General features: G+C 47.5%; 1 protein-coding gene and 1 long non-coding RNA gene across 2 annotated transcripts in view; one reads left to right on the forward strand and one right to left on the reverse strand.

The window, feature by feature from the left end:
• LOC126538479 (acid phosphatase type 7) overlaps positions 1 to 19,709 on the reverse strand; it is a 182,767-nt gene that overhangs the window by 155,341 nt on the left and 7,717 nt on the right. The window lies entirely within an intron of this gene.
• On the forward strand, positions 12,897 to 14,337 carry LOC129385596 (uncharacterized). The gene is made up of 3 exons (XR_008613056.2): positions 12,897 to 13,010; positions 13,124 to 13,322; positions 13,980 to 14,337. It is a non-coding gene; the product is annotated as an uncharacterized lncRNA (long non-coding RNA).

Consider the following 19,709-nt stretch of genomic DNA (forward strand, 5'->3'; position numbering starts at 1 on the left):
AGTCCACCATCCGCTCGAAGGTAGAGGGGGCATTACACAGTCCAAGCGTCACAATCTTGAAGTTGTAGAGTCCAGCCGGAGTGAGGAAAGCAGTCAGCTTGAGGCCATCGCATCAACGGTAACCTGCCACTAGCCTAAGAGCAGGTTGATGGAGTAAACGTACGTGGCTACGTGTAGGTCCAAAGCTTTATCGCTTAGGGGCTGTGGGTATGTGGGAGGTTAAAATGTCGGTAGTGAACATACGAGCGCCAGATCCTGTATTTCTTTTGCACCAGCACTGCAGGCGACGCTCACGAACTATAAGAATCCTCGATAACGCATTTTGTGTGCATTTTGTCGACTTCTCTGATTATAGGCCGTTCGGCAAGGGAGACACAATAGAGATGGCGAATCACCAGTGTCGATTCGATGCTGGATAAATGTTTGGCTTGGAGAATGATCATCAAATTTAAAGATGTCATTGTATGAGTCAAGAAGGCGGTGAACGTAGCGTGAGAAGAAGAAAGGTCAGCATTTTTAAGGGATGTTAGGCTCCCCTTCTGCAGGTGAACTTTAGCACTGCGGCACTCATTTGACAAACGCTTGAGGTGATTTTATTACCAGTAGTGCCTTGTGTGCAGATTCTAAGTCTCCAATTTTTTGATTAATTATTCTTTCGCGATTAATCGGTTCGAACAGCTGCATGCATTTCCCCGAGGCACTGTACCTCACGGTCATCACCAATGCCGCAAAGATATCATCTTTATGGAGCGGGGTGGGGGGGGGGGGGGAAGAAGACTGGGGCCCGACCAGCTTTCCGAACCCAACCCACCTACACACACACACACACACACACACACACACACACACACACACACACACACACACACACACACACACACACACATATATATATATATATATATATATATATATATATATATATACACATATATATGTTATACACATACCTCACAGGCTCCTACTGGAGTATTGCGTGAGGGGGGTAATAGAAACAACATATAGCGAAAACAAGAGCAAGAAACATAGCTAACAACAAATCAAATAATTCAAAAAAATAACAGAAAATTGAATCGAAAGACGCCGAACAACATCAAGGAAACGAAGAAGAACAACACTCGGGAAGATCAGAAACGCGCATGGCTCATCGAACTGCTGCAAAAAACTGCAAACGCATGTATAAACTGCTTGCAAGAACAGAGAATGACAGTCAAGTCACCCGCCGTGGTTGCTCAGTGGCTATGGTGTTAGGCTGCTGAGCACGAGGTCGCGGGATCGAATCCCGGCCACGGCGGCCGCATTTCGACGGGGGCGAAATGTGAAATCACCCGTGTACTTAGATTTAGGTGCACGTTAAAGAACCCCATGTGGTCGAAATTTCAGGAGTCCTCCACTACGGCGTGCCTCATAATCAGAAAGTGGTTTCGGCACGTAAAACCCCATAATTTTTTTTAACAGTCAAGTCACATGGTACAAATGAAACGTGTGCGCATAACTACGGAAGCAATTTTTTTAATGTTTCTCTAAACGTGTCCAGATTAATAATTTCAACAATGTGGCTTGGAAGATCGTTCCAAGCTGCTATTGCCAGAGGCAAAGCAAACTTGTTAAATGCATTTGTGTGGCCAAAAGCACGTGTGAAACTGTGTGTGTTATATAAGCGGCGAGATGTGCGAAATGGGCGGGAAAGGGGTAATGTAGTTGCGTGTTGACTGTGAGTGATTTTGTGCAGTAAGCAAAGCAGAGCTATCGTCCTTCTAGATTCAAGAGATGGGAGTGATAGTGATTTCTTTATAGCAGTTACGCTAGAATGCCTACTGTAATCTTTCGCGATGAAACGCGCCGCACGGTTTTGAACAGATTAGAGAGAATTTATTGAATATTCCTGATGCGGCGACCAGACGGCGGAAGCGAATTCGAGCTGAGGACGAACAAAGGTTCTGTACGCTATTTCACGAGTGGCTGAAGGGGCTTCACGTAGGTTTCGTTTTAGGTAACCAAGTGTGCTGGATGCTTTTGCTTTATATGTTTATATGTTTTATATGCGCCTTCCATGATAAGTTTGATGTAATATGAATACCGAGATATTTGTACAAGGGGGTGTCAGTGACAGCACTGTTATTAAGCGAGTAAGTGTAAAGAGAGTTAGTTTTCTTTCGGCTGACAGTCATTAATTTGCATTTTGCTTTATTTAGTGACATTTGCCATAGCGTGCACCAGTTTGTAATCGTACCTAGATCTTTTTGAAGAGCGGTGTGGTCGTCGGGTGTCTTAATTTGGCGATAAACTGCGCAATCGTCAGCAAATAATGTGATTGCTGATGTTATGTTGGATGGCAAACCATTTATGTAGATGAGAGACAATAGCGGACCCAGCACGCTACCTTGAGGTACACCACATGGCACACCGGCCATGGAAGAAGAATGATTGTCAGTAAACGTAAACTGTTTGCGGGATGTGAGGAAGTTCCTTATCCACGATAATGTAAGGCTGTCTAAATGTAATGATAATTTGGCTATTAATCTACAGTGGGGAACGCGATCAAAGGCTTTGGCAAAGTCAATAAAAATACTATCAATCTGGAAACCATTGTCTATGTATGTGAATAGCTCGTTAGTGAATTCGATTAGTTGAGTACGTACCACAGGAAAGTCCTTTCCTAAAACCGTGTTGCTTCGGATAGAAGAAATTGTTAGCTTCTAAGTGCTGCACAATATTTCATGCTATCACATTCTCTAGTAATTTACATGGAATGCTTGTTAATGATATTGGTTGGTAATTATCTTACTTCTATCGCCCGTCTTAAAGATGGGAATGATTTTCCCGATTTTCCAGTCACATGGTAGTTCCCCTGTGGATAAGGACTGCTCAAAAATGCGTGATAGAATGGGGGCTGTATATGTGGATGTATGCTTTAAAATTTTATTACTTATACCATCAACGCCGGCTGAGGTAGAGACCTTCAGTTTCTTGATTAGGGAAGAGATGCCGGAGGCATCAATCTTTATTGGTGCCATATACCTGTAGTTTACGCCTGCGATTGCGGGAATGGTAGAGTAATCCTCGCGTGTAAACATCGAGATAAAAAGATTATTAAAAGCAACTGAGGATTCTTCTGAAATAGGTGCTCCAGTATTGTCTTGGAGTGAAATTCAGCTCGTGTCTTTTCTAGGGGAAATCACGGCCCGTAATTTTTTAGGGTTATTTTGCGTCATGGATTGAAGGTAATGTGAACAGAATTTGTGCTTAGCGCTACGAATGTTACAGCAATAATATTTTTCGGACTCGTTATGTTTTAACCACGCCACTGCGGTTCCTTGCCGCTTAGCAATTCTGAACAGGCGTTTCTTTTTATTTCTTAATGAGCGTAGCGTCCTGTGATACCATGGTTTTGAACTATTTAGGTTTTGAACTATATAGCCAAGTTTCACTCATAACTATTTTGTCGCAATTTCCGCGTAATCACCGACCGCCAGCCACTCTGCTGGCTCTCCTCATTAAAGGACCTCATTAAGACGAGTCTTGGACGTTGGGCATTGAGCTTGCAAGAGTACACTTTCTCTGTAGTGTACAAATCCGGCCGTTTACATCAGGAAGCAGACTGCTTGTCCCGCCACCCTGTTGACCCACCGGAAGCCACAGACCTCGAACCCGACACCAGCGTTATATCCATCTCGGGTTTCCTCAACATTGTCGATGAACAGCGCCATGCTCCCGTTCTGCGAACCATCATAGATCGCTTAAGCTCGTCATCTCCTGATCCTTTCCTTCGTCTCTTCTGTATTACTGACAGAGTCTTGTACAAATGCTCCTTGCGCCCTGATGGTACATATATATAAATATAGTATTTTAATAACAGGTGCAATTGAAGTAACGCCGTGTGACCTCGAAGAAGTCTTCACTGATGTGACGATCTTATTTTCTTATTTATTTTATTTATTTACATAATACTGCAGGCCGTGTGGCTCAAGCAGGAAGGGTAAGGTAAGACATGATAAATACGCGTACAAAAGGCCGTATTGCAATATATAAAACTTAGCAAATGAAACAATATAGCAAAAAACAGCAATGTTACTAAGTATATACTAATAATATGAGCTTGATTGATCCAGGGGAGTTCATATCATGGAAAGGGATTAGGTTACACTCTTCTATAGTTGGAGGAACGAATCAAAACTTAGAGGTTTGTCCTGGCAACGCAAGGAGAAGGAGCGAGGAGGTGGGAATGACGGGTTTTCCTGGAGGCAGAAACAGTTAAGTATGGACTAGGATCGAAAGAAACCCATGGTTATGAAGGAGTAAAGGAATTTCAGGCGTATTATTTTTCGCCTCGTTTGAAGGGTGTGAAAACCATTTCTTCGGAATAATTCAGTTATAGACTCTTCTCGGCCATATTTGAAAAAAAATAAAACGCATGGCTCTTCTCTGTGTCCTTTCATGGTCGTTAATGTTGATATTGGTAAACGGGTCCCAAATGACGCACCAATATTCCAATTTGGGTCGAATAAAAGTGGTACAGGCTAACGATTTCACTTCATCGGATGCAAGCTTAAGCTTATGGCGAAGTAGACATAGCTTTCCGAAAGCAGTAGACGCAGTAGCAGCAATGTGTCTATTCCAATTTAGCTTGTTAGCAATTGTAATTCCAAGATACTTGAACTTGCTCGCTCCGTCCAAAGCGTCTTGGCCAATAGAACAAGTAAACTTCAGGGGTAGCTTTTTGCTTGTTATGGGTAGAAGCATCTAAACGTCCTGATATGCGTATTTAGAAGACCTCGTAGTAGAAGCCAATTCAATTTCCCAGCCTGAGACCCTCGTACCACCAAAAGACCGGCGTCTCTCGGATGAGCCATGCTACGAGCGGATTCAGTTAAACACGTTAGGGAGATATATGTGTTTTCTGCGTATTAAGTCACGTAATACGCAGCAATTAATATGCTATGTAACACCTTGTGAAATATTTTATACACAAACAATGAAGAAATCTTTTCTAGATAAAAAGGTTAATTGAGAAGATAAGACGTAACTTATATAAAAGTTACACAATATATATTAATTTATGAACACACCTTATGATGAATTATTAGCATAAAGCATGTGAATCCATAACGCAATAGTTTATTACTTGTCAAAGCATGCCATAGGCCATTTCTTTGATTGCTTTCCCAGCGGCGGAATAACAGCTTATAGAGTAATAAATTATGAGCGCGGAAAAATGAACAACCGTATTGAGACGTGTACTTGTTTATCTTTATAGGCGACCGCGTTTCACGGTCTAACAAATGTTATCGCTCCGCGCAGGACGCCCATCCTTGTATCGGAAGTTTCTCGAATATTAACAGTGGTTATATCCGCTTTCTGTTGTCACCGAACCTTGTGCAACCTCATTGCATATATGCGCGACGCCAATTGTGTACAACTTTGTAGAAGACACGCCGGCACCAGCAATTTGTCTGAAAGCTTCGCTGATTCCCGCATGAAAGCCGACGCGTTTGACATGCTCATCAGATTGTTTGACGATCACCGACTGTGTCCACGCTTTTGTTGTTCTGTGAGTGTAGCCTGTTTTTGAGGGCCCAGGTTAAACCAACACAACGCAAGTTTCTTCATTCGCAGTTTTGCTGCTTTCTTCAATGTCACTACTACGTGATATATGGTGGAGGTGCTTTGCGTTCATGCACCAGACGCCCCCAATGAGCCGTGTTTCAAGCCAGAACTCAAAAGACAACACCAACGTCGCTAAGGAGCAGCGAGCTAGCAGCAGGCTACAAGGACTGCCTTCTGAGCATGAATTTTTGCCTGAGACGACCACGAAGATTGTGGCCAAGTAAACAGCAATGGTAACCCCAGCGTTCCCCATAGTGTTTGAACAACCCAGGGAGTCACTTACGTTTTGTGGAGCTCTGTCGTAAAATCGGAAAACCTGGCTCGAAACTTTCAAAAGAATGTGAGCCTCCAACAACTGGCCCTTTGAGGATAAGTTAGGCCACGTGTACTTGTCCTTGAAAGATGCCGCGAGGACATGGTTCCAGAACCTGAATTCCACAACGTGGGGCCTGTTCCGCAGTAACTTTCTGAGGATCTTCACGAGCGTCGTCCGGAAAGAAAGGCCGAAGTTCTATTGGAAGCCCGAGTGCAGCTACCTAATGAAAGCGTTGCCAGAAATAGGCCGTCTTTTCCGCCACGCCGACCCAGGAGTGTCCTAGGAGAAGAAATTCCGCCTACTCATGCGTGGTTTGAAGCAAAAACTTCTCGCCGAAATGATGCGAAGGCTACCACAAACCGCCAAAGAAATTTGTTGCGAAGCCACCAGCATCGAGAAAACAGGGAAGTTTGGAACCGACGATTCAACCGCCACACGATCTCAACAACGTACGCCGAGGTTCATTCACCGGGTACCAACGACCTGCCCGAGACTATCAGAGTGGTTGTGGGGGAGGAACTTCCGAATTTGTTCCCTTCATCACTGCCTCAAGTGGCTTCGATTGGTGACATCACGCTCAAACCGATCGAACAGTCACTTGGTGTAGCTTAATCATCCCAGGCTCAGAAGGAAGCGATGATGTACGCCACCGTAGCCCGCCATCACGTTCCCCTACCGCGCCTTAGCCAATTCCCGGTAACGCCGAACTTCCATTGTCTACCGCCGCTGCCGTCCGCACGCGAACCCGTCGCCTCGCGCAGCATTACAACAGAGAGTGACCTTTAGCGCGCCCCCTCCCACCATCCGCTCTGCTATCGCCACGGAGAAGCGTCCCATGTCTACCGCCGATACCCATACCACAAGATGAGCCTACGCAGGTTCGACGTAAACGCGCCACGTTTACAGCTCCGCGAGCGGCCACGTGACATCGCTGACTGCATCGCCGAAACGTAGTGGAGACCTCGATGCCCTTGTCGTTCGCCGTCGCCAAGACGCCACCTGTCACCGCAGCGCCGACCATACACTTGCCCAGCCCAGAGCTGGTCCGGAAGCCCATATCAGGAAAAGTAAAAGCAGCAACCGATAGAGGTGCGGTAGCTGCAGTTCGGAATGACGAAGATCCTCCGCCGCCCTCGATTACTCTTCATGATCTATTTCGGCGACGGGGCAACGACACGCCGCGATCTCGACGAAGCCTAGAAGCTAAGAATACGCTGACGAAAGACGATCTCACGATGCCACGTACCAGCTACAGGTCAACTCGAAGCATCCGTGATGCTTCGCGTTGGAACCACGGACCTAGGCATGCTTCCCGACGGCCACGAATTCACCGCACTTGTAGACAATGAGCCGACTACTACGTCATCCGTGATTTTTCGCCGCCAAGTTTAAGAAATTCAAGACTGCATGGAACCGCCCTCAAATTCGGACAACTGGAGGACACCTCATAACGCTGACGGGAATCTGCACGGCAAGCATTACAGTTCATGACCGGACCTACCCTGCGACGTTCGTTGTCCTCCAACAGTGCTCGTGACCCGTAATTCTCGGCATGCACTTCCTGAACCAATACGGCGCAATCATCTACCTGAGGCTGAAGTCGATAAAGCTGTCCGCAGACCAAGCGATAGCGACGGAGATGCCTTCCAGTCAGTGTGCCTTGAGTATACTCGAGGACCAAGTCAGCATCCCGCCTCGCTCCGGCATTGTAATTTCGGTCGGCTGCGGAACACTCGCAGACGTAGAAAATATTGTTACGGTGAAGGGAAGGAAAAAAAATGGATTGGACTAGAGGAAGACAAAGTCTGGCAGTTGCCTGAAGGGCATTAACCTCAGTTGTAAATAAACATTATTTTACACTCATGGCTTTCTTCCTGCAACATCTTGGTGGAAGGTGCGGGGTACAATCACGGAACTTCGCAGCGGACGTCGTCTACCGGCCGCCACAATGTCAAATCAACCGACACAAGCAATAACGGCTCAACAGCCCATGCCAACGGTCATCCTCAGCCATCCGCGGGACCCAGGGACATTTTGTGGCACGGACAACACCGACGTCGAGGACTGGCTTACGATGTACGAGCGAATGTGCGACAACAACAGGTGGGATCCAACAATGATGCTAGCAAACGTGATATTTTATCTAAGAGGAACTGCGAAGCAATGGTACTACACACACGAAGCTGACCTAACGAGCTGGGATGTCTGCAAAGAAAAGATGCGAGACCTGTTTGGCAGACCTGTCGGTCGTCAGCTGGCAGCAAAAAAAGAACTTTCGTGCCGCGCTCAGACGTCCACAGAATCCTATGTCATGTACATACAGGATGTTCTGGCCCTCTGTCGCAAGGCTGATGACAACATGACCGAGGCAGACAAGATTGGTCATATACTGAAAGGTATTGCAGACGACGCCTTCAATCTCTTGATGTGTAAGAATTGTGCCACTGTGGATGCAACTGTAAAGGAGTGCCGGCGCTTCGAACAAGCGGAGGGCCGCCGCGTCACTCAACCTTTCGACTGATTGCCCAGTACCGCCGCAACATCTTCTTGCGAAGACCCGCCGTGGTTCGTTCAGCCCACAGGACCGGAAGATATCACGTGCATCGTTCGCCGTGAGCTTGAGGCCATGGCTTCGGCTGCAGTTCGTTCCGACTGTCGGGAAAGCGTGTCCGCTATCTCCCTTATACAAGCGGTCGTTCGGGAGGAAATAGCAAGTTTGGGCATTCAATCTCTCTGCTCGGTCCGCCATACAAACACCTACCAGATTTCTCCGGACGCTAGTTCCCAGACGCAAAACTGTCCGCCACCCCGTCGCAACCCAGCTGACTGGCGCACAGCGGATGATAAACCCAACTGCTTTAATTGTTCCGGTATTGGACGCATCGCCCGTCATTGCCGCAGCCACTGGTCGTCGCCTCCTCGGTGGTCGTCTCCGAGTCACTACCGCCAAGTACCAGACAATCAAGCTTTCTCGCCCTATACGCCGACTAGGAACATCAACGCCGACAGTGCTCCACCAAGATCCAGCCGCTCCCTTTCTCCGCAAGGTCGTAGGTCCCCTTCGCCTCTCGTTCACCGCTCTTCGTCCCCTTCTGCAACCGGTCGCTTCGCTTCGGGAAACTAGGCGGTGCAGCTCCCGGAGGTGAAGCTGCAACTCCGACCCGGCCCACAAATCCTCTGTTGACCCTGCCTACATGTGTAAACCTACTGGATATTGAAGTTGATGGCGTTCCTGTTAGATCTCTAGTTGATACAGGAGCGCAGCTTTCAGTTATGAGCGCTGCTCTCCGCCGAAGGCTCAAAAGGTTCTGACACCCGCCATACCGGGCACTGTGCGAGTCGCCGATGGGAGTACTTCACCTGTCCTTGGAATGTGCACAGCACGTGTGACCATTGGGGGCCATTATACCGTTGCTCTATTTATCGTCCTTGAACACTGTGCGCACGACCTAATTCTCGGCCTCGACTTCCTTTCGAAACACTGCCCAAATTGACTGCTCCGCAGGTGTTGTACAGTTGGATCTACCGCTTCCTGCCGACTCAACAACTTGTGCTTCACACCGCTTATGTTCTGCTGAGCTTGCAAGGCTGTCTCCACAGGCGGCTACAAATGTCCTCCTGACGCCTTGTCCTCCCGTACCTGATGGCGAGTACGTCGTGTCGCCGCTTACTGACGTGGTATTGTCGCGCAATATTGCCCTGCCGAGCACCTTAATCCGGATCCGCGAAAACTGCACTTTGAGGTTTGAGGTGTTTGAGAATTTGAGGTTTCTTCTTTGATCTCTGAATCCTTCCTCAGTACCAACGGACCCTTGTCACCTACTCCTGCGTACTCGACGCCCGCGGACAATGTTTCTAAGATGATCGCCCCTGACCTTCCTTCCGAGCAAACAGCAGCTCTTCGTCACCTCCTGTCATCTTATCGGGACATCTTTGATTTGGACGACCGTCCACTTGGCCAGACATCTGTTGTCACGCATCAACACCGGGGACGCCAACCCCATTCAGAGGCGGCCATATCGTGTCTCCGCAACAAAAAGGGCCATCATACAGAAAGAGGTAGACAGGGTGATGGACAAGGACATCATTGAACCTTCCAGTAGCCCGTGGGCATCACCGGTTGTCTTAGTAAAGAAAAAAAGACAACTCGTGGCGCTTCTGCGTTGACTACCATCACCTCAACAGGATAACAAAGAAGGATGTTTATCCCCTGCCTCGCATTGATGACGCTCTTGACTGCCTTCACGGATCGCCACACTTTTCATCAGTTGACCTCCGCTCGGGCTATTGGCAGATTAGCGTCGATGAGATGGACCGGGAGAAAGCCGCCTTCGTCACACCAGACGGTCTGTATCAATTTAAAGTCATGCCCTTTGGATTATGCAATGCGCCAGCTACATTCGAGCGCATAATGGACGCTCTCTTGCGCGGCTTGAAGTGGTCTACATGCCTCTGTTACCTCGACGATGTGATTGTGTTTTCGCCGAAATTTGAGAGCCATCTGCGGCGCCTCACAACCATACTCTCCATGTTTCGCAGGGCTGGCCTTCAGCTAAACTCCTCCAAGTGCCATTTCGGTCGCCGTGAAATTAATATGCTCGGCCATCTCCTAAACGCCGCCGCAATCCAACCTAATGCACAGAAAGTTCACGCCATGCGAAATTTTCCTGTACCTTGTTCAACAAACGATGTCCGTAGTTTTCTGGGCTTATGCTCTTATTTCCGGCGATTTGTGAAAAATTTTGCCGACATCGCTCACCCTCTCACTGATCTTCTTAAGAAAGACGTCTCTATCTCTTGGGGACCACTGCAGGAGAAAGCGTTCTCTACCCTGATTGAGCGGCTTACAACTTCCCCAATTCTGTCACACTGTGACCCTTCTGCGCCCACTAAAGTACGAACTGACGTGAGTGGTCATGGCATCGGCGCTGTGCTCGCTCAGCGTCAACAGGGCCAAGACCGTGTCATCGCTTACGCTAGCCGCCTTCTTTCCACGCCCGAGCGAAATTACCCCATTACTGAGAGAGAATGTCTCGCGCTCGTATGGGCGGTCGGAGCTTCTGCGTCGTAACCAAGGAGGATATATAAAAATTGCTGGAGTGGAGAGAGCGCGCTCCGACTGAAGCCTCCGTCCGCCATCTTACCAGAGGCAGAAAGCGCGCTCGGCGCCGGCGGCACCGGCTCTCGCTGCTGTTTTCGTGAGTTGGTATTTATTTTATTTACATGTACCTTACAGGCCTTCGAGAAGGCATAGTGTAAGGGGGGAAATACGGTAACATATTAGTATGGAGTCGGGAAAGAAGTAAACATCAGCAACAGAACATGGAAAATTAATACGTTAGCAAATACAATATGTAGAGCAATAACAATAAATGGTAAACAATAACATAATAGCATAATACCATCGTAAACGTTTTTGCATGTTATACAGTAGTAAGTATTGTAAAAAAAAAAAAAATGGGAGCACTGAAATTCTTTAACATTGCAGAAAAAATGTAAGAAAATTACAAAAGACGACGTGTTTAGACGGTTGAAACGGCATATTGATTGGTTAGTAGATTGCGAAATGCAGTGTGTTTAGTTTGGCATGCAATGGTATCTGGCAGTGCGTTCCATAAGCGGACCGCACGGGGCAAAGCTGAAAAATTAAAAGCGTGCGTGTTGCCATAAATTCGGGTGTAGCTGAACTGATTGTTCAGTCGTTGTGACGTCGAGGATGCTTTCTTCAGGTTTGATAATGTTAGGCCAACGGTGTGAACAAATCTATGAAATAATAATAGAAGGGAAATATCACGGCGAGTAGTTAGTGGTTGCAACGAAAGATCGATTTTTATTTGGGTTACACTTGACTGGTTACTATAATTTTTAGAAATGAAACGGCTCGCTCTATTCTGGATGCTCTCCAGGAGTTCGATGAGGTAATTTTGATGAGGAGACCATATACAAGAGGCGTACTCAATTTGTGGCCGTACAATAGTTACGTAAGCTAGTTTTCGTAGCGGTGAAGGCGCACTTCTTAAGTTGCGGCGCAGATATCCCAATGATCTGGAGGCGTTAGCTGAAATGGAGGTGATGTGTTTAGTCCATGAAAGATTGTGTGTAAGGAGCACTCCTAAGTACTTATATTCTGTGGTGTGGTCAACTATGTTAGAATCCAGATGATAAGAAAAGTGAGAGTTAACAGTTTTTCGAGAAAAGGAAACTACTTTGCACTTCGACACGTTTAGGGACATGAGCCACGTAGCACACCAATCACTGATATGTGCAAGATCATCTTGGAGTGCCGCGTGGTCAGAGGGACAGTTAATCGAACGGTATACAATGCAGTCGTCAGCAAATAATCGCACAGAAGATGATATATTGTTAGGTAAGTCGTTAATGTAAATTAAAAAGAGAAGAGGACCAAGTACACTGCCTTGAGGTACACCAGAGGTGACGTCAGAGAGCCCAGAGGAAAAGTTAGCAACAACAGTGAACTGTTCGCGATTAGTAAGAAAGTTACGAATCCATGATAGGGTTAGTGAGTCGAGTTTAATTGCTGAGAGCTTTGATATCAGGCGACTATGGGCTACGCGATCGAATGCTTTCGAGAAATCTAAAAAGATGCAGTCAAGTTGTTTGTTACTGTTCATATCAAAGTGTAAGTCTGACGTGAATTCTAGTAGTTGGGTTTCGCAAGAAAATCCTTTTCGGAAACCATGCTGTTTCGGGTAAAAAAAGTTATTACATTCAAGATGAGAATATATATGGGATGCGATAATGTGTTCCAACATTTTGCAGCAAATGCATGTTAGTGATATAGGACGGTAATTATCACTAGAACTCTTGTTACCTTTCTTAAAGACAGGAACTACTTTTGCTATCTTCCAGTCTGTAGGAAGCATACCAGTTGTAAGCGATTGGTTAAAAAGGTGTAGCAGAATTTTGCTTGATACTAGTATTGTGTTTTTTAGTATATTTTTTAGTAATGCAGTGCAATTTGATGTGAGGGGCATGTAAACACCATCGATTTGATTATGGTTGCCTCTTGCGTTGCCTACGGATGTGCGAACAGGCTGAAGAAGCGTTGTGGCCTCACGTTTCACCTGTAAGTACACGAGAACACGTTCATTGAGCCACTACGCTCGCGTTGCCGATGGATGTCAACTGATAAGTTGTGTGTGTGTGCGCAACGACTAATAGTCCTGGAATTGCCGACAGGTTTCCAAAAGATCCGGAGCTGCGGAGCCTGTGGGAGCGGGCTGTTCGCCGTGAAAGGTGGCATGCGAAAGATGGAGATCGCCTTTGCTGTGTGCATTTCGCGCCGGAGTGCTTCGACCGCACCGGACAGACAACACGACTGCGTGCGGGTAGTGTTCCTTCTGTGTTCCCTGCGTTTCCGGAGCATCTACAGAAGCCCGTGAGTATGTTAGAACGTCGCGCGATGTATTTGTGGCGGTCTCGTTTTCGTTGAGAAGAAGTGACCGTGATAAGTCGGATAAAAATCAACACTGTGTGCCCTGCCAGCTGCAAAAGCGAGAAATGCGACTGAGTTTCTCGAGCTCATTAGACCGCGGATGTCGTTTTCAACTAATGTCATTAAATTTACCATTGTCACAGCTAATATTACCTTTGAATGACATTCTATGAAAATTACACCAAATTTGCCGTCTGGCAGGGTCGCCTCAGCTAAGCTGTAACCATGACATTGGATAGAGACCGCTATTGCGCCTAGATTTTGCACAGCTTCAATTTTTTTTTTCATTTTCATAGGATAAAAAGTACAAAAACTGCTACTCATAACCGTAGGCTGCAGATGCGGCTCCAGTCTGCAAATCTGTTCAGTAAGCGCGCGTCGGTGGTGACGTAAAGAGATCTAATTAATATGCAAGCTCAGATGCTAAACAAAATAAACAGGCTAATGATTTGAAAAGATGCTTAAGCAAAATTTGAAAATAACATACATCCACCTTTATGAAGCAGTAAGTTTTGGTAGCAAACGAGGCATAGCTTTACTACTGCTCTTATTTTTCTCTGACTTGAGACTCATCAGATGTACATATGGCGTCTATTTCAGGTGAAATGGAAGCGTCCAGGCCGCAAGCATGAAGACTGGTTCCAGAAACTGGAGGACCATATCCTTGATCTTGATCCACTTGATAACCATATTTATATTTTTTGCAAGAAAATCGCTGAAGAATATATAAAAGTGAGAATACACCACATGACGAAAGAACGAAACTGTGAACTGATCAAAAACAAAGTGAGACCACTTTTGTCGAGGGTGATTATTTTCAATCACCAGTAGGGTGTTTGTCATGGTGTTCTTGACTGTAAGTGAGACTTTCTCCTTAATATCTGCTCATTTGAACTTCCTTCTGCGTATCAGTTGGCTGCTGGTTGATGGTAAATAAACGACTACAACTAGAACCACAGATTTGCATTCCTTTCTAAATGGGAGCAGCTGCATCAGCAAAGCGAAAAAGCGCGAGCGCAGCTGCATTACGCTTTTCTCCTTAATATTTGTACAGTTACACTGCCTTTTACATGCCAGTTCTGCTAGCTGATGGAAAATAAATGGATATAACTAGAACCACTCGTTTTTGTTGCTCTGTAAATGCGAGCAACGTCATCCGCAGCGCGGAAAAGCATGAGCGCGGCAGTGCTAAGCTTTTCTGCTTAATATTTGAACTGGCAAACTGCCTTGTACATGCCAGTTTCCCTCTGGTTGAAGAAAAATAGACGTTTAATACTAGAACCGCTCGTTAGCGTTGCTTTGTAAACGCGAAAAAGCGCGGCTGCGCTATGCTTTTCTCCTTAATATTTCCGCAGTTAAATAGCCTTCTTCACGCCAGTTGGCTGCTACAGTTGATGGGAGATAACCGTTTACAACCAGAAGCACTTGTTTTCATTGGTTTCTGAATGCTAGCGCCTTCATGAGCAGCGCGAAAAAGTAGAAGCGCGGACAGGCGCGGTTGCGCCGTTGCCTTTTGCCTCTGGTAAGATGGCCGCCGGCCGTTCGGCGCGGCTTCACCCTTGCCCATATATAGGCGCGTATAGGCGGCTTCCACTCCAGCAAGTTTTATATATCCTCCTTGGTCGTAACCGATCATCACGCCCTCTGCTGGCTCTCCTCTTTGAAGGACCCAGCTGGACGACTTGCACGTTGGGCATTACGTTTACAGGAATATACATTTTCTATTATGTATAAGTCAGGGCGCTTGCATAAAGACGGACTGCCTGTCCCGCAATCCCGTGAATAAACCGGACAATACCGATGCAGACTCGGACATCAGTGTTCTATCCCTCTCCGGCTTCCTCCATATTGGCGACGAGCAGCGCAAAGACACTGTTCTTCGAACACTTATGGAACGCCTAAGCTCCTCGCCCAATGACCCGTCCCTCCGGATGTTCACCTTGCGCGATGGAACTTTATACCGTCGTAGCGTTCGGCCTGACGGCCCGGAGCTCCTCCTAGTCGTTCCTAAGCACCTTCGACTAGCCGTGCTCCAGCAACTTCACGACGCTCCTACTGCTGGACATCTAGGCATCACTCGTACATACGGCCGCCTGCAGCAACGCTTCTTCTGGCCCGGCATTTGTCGCTCTGTGCGCCGTTATGTCGCTTCTTGCGACCTGTGTCAGTGCCGGAAGACGCCTGCTATGCCTCCCGCTGGTTTGCTGCAACCAATTGATATCCCTACAGAGCCCTTCTTCCGTGTGGGCTTAGACCTTCTTGGCCCCTTTCCTACTTCCATCAAAGGCAACAAATGGATTGCTGTAGCAACCGATTATGCCACGAGATATGCCATCGCACGAGCGCTACCAACCAGCTGCGCTACAGATGTCGCCGACTTCTTACTATACGACGTCATCCTGCACAACGGCGTTCTCAGCAGTTGCTGACGGATTGTGGCCGCTACTTGCTATCGAAGGTCGTCGATGATCTGCTCCGCTCCTGTTCTACAGAACACCAGATTGCTACCCCGTACCACCCTCAAACGAACGGCCTCACCGAGCGACTCAACCGCACGCTAACTGAAATGCTGGCCATGTATGTTTCCGACGATCACCGCGACTGAGACGTCGCTTTACCATATATCACTTTCGCATACAACTCGTCCCGTCACGACACTGCCGGATTTTCACTATTTTACCTGTTGTATGGCCGTGACCCCGCCTTGCCCTTTGACACGTTGCTACCTTCCGCAGTACAATCACCCAGCACTGGTTACGCTCGCGATGCTATTGACTTAGCCGCCCAGGCCCGAGAAGTCGCCCGTCATCACCTCACAGTCTCGAAAGCTTCTCAAAAGCGATGCTACGACCTTCGGCACCGAGACTCCCATTTATCACCTGGTTCCCTTGTCCTTCTCTGGACGCCTTCACGTCGCGTCGGCTTGTTGGAAAAACTGCTTTCCCGTTATTCTGGTCCGTACCGGATCTTACGCCAACTATCCGACGTGACATACGAGATCGCGCCAGTCGGTCAGCCTTCAGTGCCTCCCAACGTCACCAGCGATGTTGTTCACGTCGCCAGGCTGAAGCCCTATGTCCCCCCATTAAGTGAGGCTCTTTAACTTGCACCGGGACGGAGCTACTCCGCCGGGAGGGTGACGTTAGGGTGAAAAGAACAACAAGTTGGATTGGACTAGAGGAACACGAAGTCTGTCAGTTGCCTGAACGCCATTAACCTCAGTTGTAAATATACATTATTTTACACTCGTGGGCCTGCTTTCTCCCTGCAACAATATCATCGAGAGCGACTAACATACATTGCTCGACCATGAAATTTGCGTCGCAAGAAGTGTGACTCGACAGCCCGGAGGGAAAGCAGAACTGATGCTGACAAACTTCTGCCAGGAGTTCCAGCACATCAACAAGGGCACTACGATCGCATACATCGAGGAAATCGTGGAAACCAGTAATATATTTGTGCTCTCGCATTCTGCCGCATCTACCACTACAACCATATTTCCCGAACCAGGCTTCGACATAAATCCAAGTCTCCCCATGAGATAACAACATCTCCGAAGTCTTCTCCGACGATACGAGGACTGCTTTTCGACGTCATCGGGGATTCGACAAACCGTAGTTGCAAAGCATTGCATGATAACCGAAGAGTGCAATTTACCACGCCGCCAGAGCCCTTAGCGTGTTGCAACGCGAGAACGTGAAGCTATAAGGCAACAAGTCAACGAAACACTGCGCGACGAAATCACCCAGACGCCGAGAAGCCCGTGGACATCTCCTGTAGTCTTCGTGAAAAAAAAGGGCGGAACCCTACGCTTCTGCGTCGACTTCCTTCTGCCAGCGACAAAAGGCAGTGCGTAGATTCCTTGGCGCCTGTAGTAGATTCCTACTACAGGCGCCTTGTCAAGGACTTTTGACGCATCGCTAAGCCGCTGACACATCTAACTAAATGTGACGTTGACTTCAAGTGGAAAACGTCGCAGGATGACGCATTTCAAAAACTCAACCGACGCATGCAGTCACCACTGGTACTTGTGCACTTCGACAAGGACACTGATACAGAAATCCATATTGACGGCAGTAGCTTAGGCCTCGGTGCCGTACTAGTCCAAAAAAAGAAAAAAAAAAAAAACACGGACTTGAACGGGTGATAATTAACGGTAGCCGGTCGCTGTCAAATGCCGAAGGCAATTATTCTAAGACCGAAAAGGAATTTCTCGCTTTCATTCGGGCTACAGCAAAATTCTGCCGTTACCTAAATGCAGACTTTTGAAAGTCCTCAGTTACAATCACGCACTGTGTTGGCTAGCGAAGTTAAAGGACCCTTTAGGACGCCTGGCGTGGTGGAACCATTCATAACAAGATTATGAAATAACTGTGATCGAAAAGTCCGGAAGAAAGCACCTGATACCGTCTGCCTGTCTCGCGCTCCCGTGGATGTGGAGGATGTGGCCACAGGATATGCTTGTCTCGCGCTCCCGTGGAGTGCTGGCGCGCTGTAGCGTGTGCTGGCGCGCTGTAGCAGATTACGCGGCTGAGGCCACGCCTGTGGCTGCCAGTGCACCGATGCGTTAGTTACCCCGGGGCCCAGGAGTGGCGCTCCGGGGAGCGCCGGTCGTGGGACCTAACGCCGGTCTAAAACCCCTCAGTCTCCCAAAGTAGCGCCATTCACTTCCCTCCTCCTCCGCTCGGCGCGGCCTCGACGGTGGCGCCGCTGGTGGTGGGCCTGCCGTAGCAGACGACGGCTAACACGCTACGGGAAGAAATCCGCGGAAAAGCTTGTTCGAGCCCTGCGGAGCGGTTTTTTCAATACAGATGTTGCTTCGTCAGTCGGTAACTGGCTTTAAAAATGTCGTGTTGGAATTGTGAAGGAAATACAGAAAGGGACTATTATTCAAGGCGTACTTAAGGCGTAAAGTACGTGCACGTTGAGAGTTCGTGTTGCTGAAACACGACGCAAGCACGTGGTGTGCTCAAACACGCGGGTAATTACCAAAGTTTCAGGTTTTGACAGCTTGAAAGTATGTGTACGTGGTTTCTTAGGTTCATTTACGTACCTGCAGGATACTTTTGTTCGACCGACTGGCAACAGGGCCGCTTTTTTCATTGCGGGGTGTTTTGGTAATCGTGACGATAGATTGTTTTTTTTTTTTTTACAAGTACTGCTCCAGGAGGGCACATGTAACGGCTAACGGAGGCCTCTGAAGAGCACGTGACATTACAATAAAGCAGGCGGCGCAGGGAGTGTTCGCATACAAAATTGGCTGTCCGCTATAGCGGACAGCTTATCTTATACTCCCTTGGCATGCACAGGCTTCGGCGAGACCCATCCAGCCCTGGTTCTAGCTTTGGTGCTCCCAAGCAGCTTTGGTGCCCTGGAGGCGCCGTGAATAGCACGAAATAATTACACGTTGTTACAATTAGTAAATAAAATATATTGAAGAAATACAATCGCGGTGAGGCGCCAACTTCTATAGCAGCGCTAGCGCGCTCGTGCGATAATTATGAAACGCCAACAAGGAATTTACCGGCCCACGTACGACTCTACGATCAAAGTATATCATAAGTATATAAGTATATCATAAGATATAAGAGTGGGCACGGCGAAAGCGATTGGCGCAGGTCGTTCACCATGCGCCTTATCTTCTTTGTACAGGCTCTGTTGCTGTCAGCGCAAGGTTCATCGCCTGCAACCACGCTAACGCCGGTATCGACAACACCAAGCATCAGCAATCAAGCTCGGATACTCAATGTCATCATCGAACCGCCTCCTTTCCCAAGCCATGGATTCGTGACGTCACCGGCCATTACCCCTATAAAGACTGTCCCGCACCCGAGGATCTTCAGTGGGCACGGCGAAAGCGCTTGGCGCAGGACGTTCACCATGCGCCGCATCTTCTTGTACAGGTTGGTCACAACTGTTCGTTTCGTAGTGACAATAGGTTTTTAGTTGTTCTGCCGTGCCCTCAACTTTGTATAAGTATAGCCTATGATTGTTTTGCTCCTGCAAACTGATGTTGTGTGGCGATGTTGAGGAAAATCCTGGACCAACAGTTGAAGAAATGTTTCAATCCTTGATAGAAGGACAACAGGCAATAAGAAATGATATCGCGGACTTGAAAATGCGCCTTGAAAATACAGAAAAAGCGGTTGATTGTTTTGACAAACGTTTGACTCAGTTGGAATAAGACGTACAAGAAAATACGAGCACAGCTGCTACCTTGGTCCCAACTGTATGTAAAATGGAAGAGATACTAAAATCACAGAAAGCCAAGATGATCGACCTAGAAGATCGAAGTAGGCGATCAAATCTGATAGTTTTTGGCGTTCCGGA

Source organism: Dermacentor andersoni, chromosome 4 (assembly GCF_023375885.2).
Source record: "Dermacentor andersoni chromosome 4, qqDerAnde1_hic_scaffold, whole genome shotgun sequence".
Classification (NCBI taxonomy): domain Eukaryota; kingdom Metazoa; phylum Arthropoda; class Arachnida; order Ixodida; family Ixodidae; genus Dermacentor; species Dermacentor andersoni.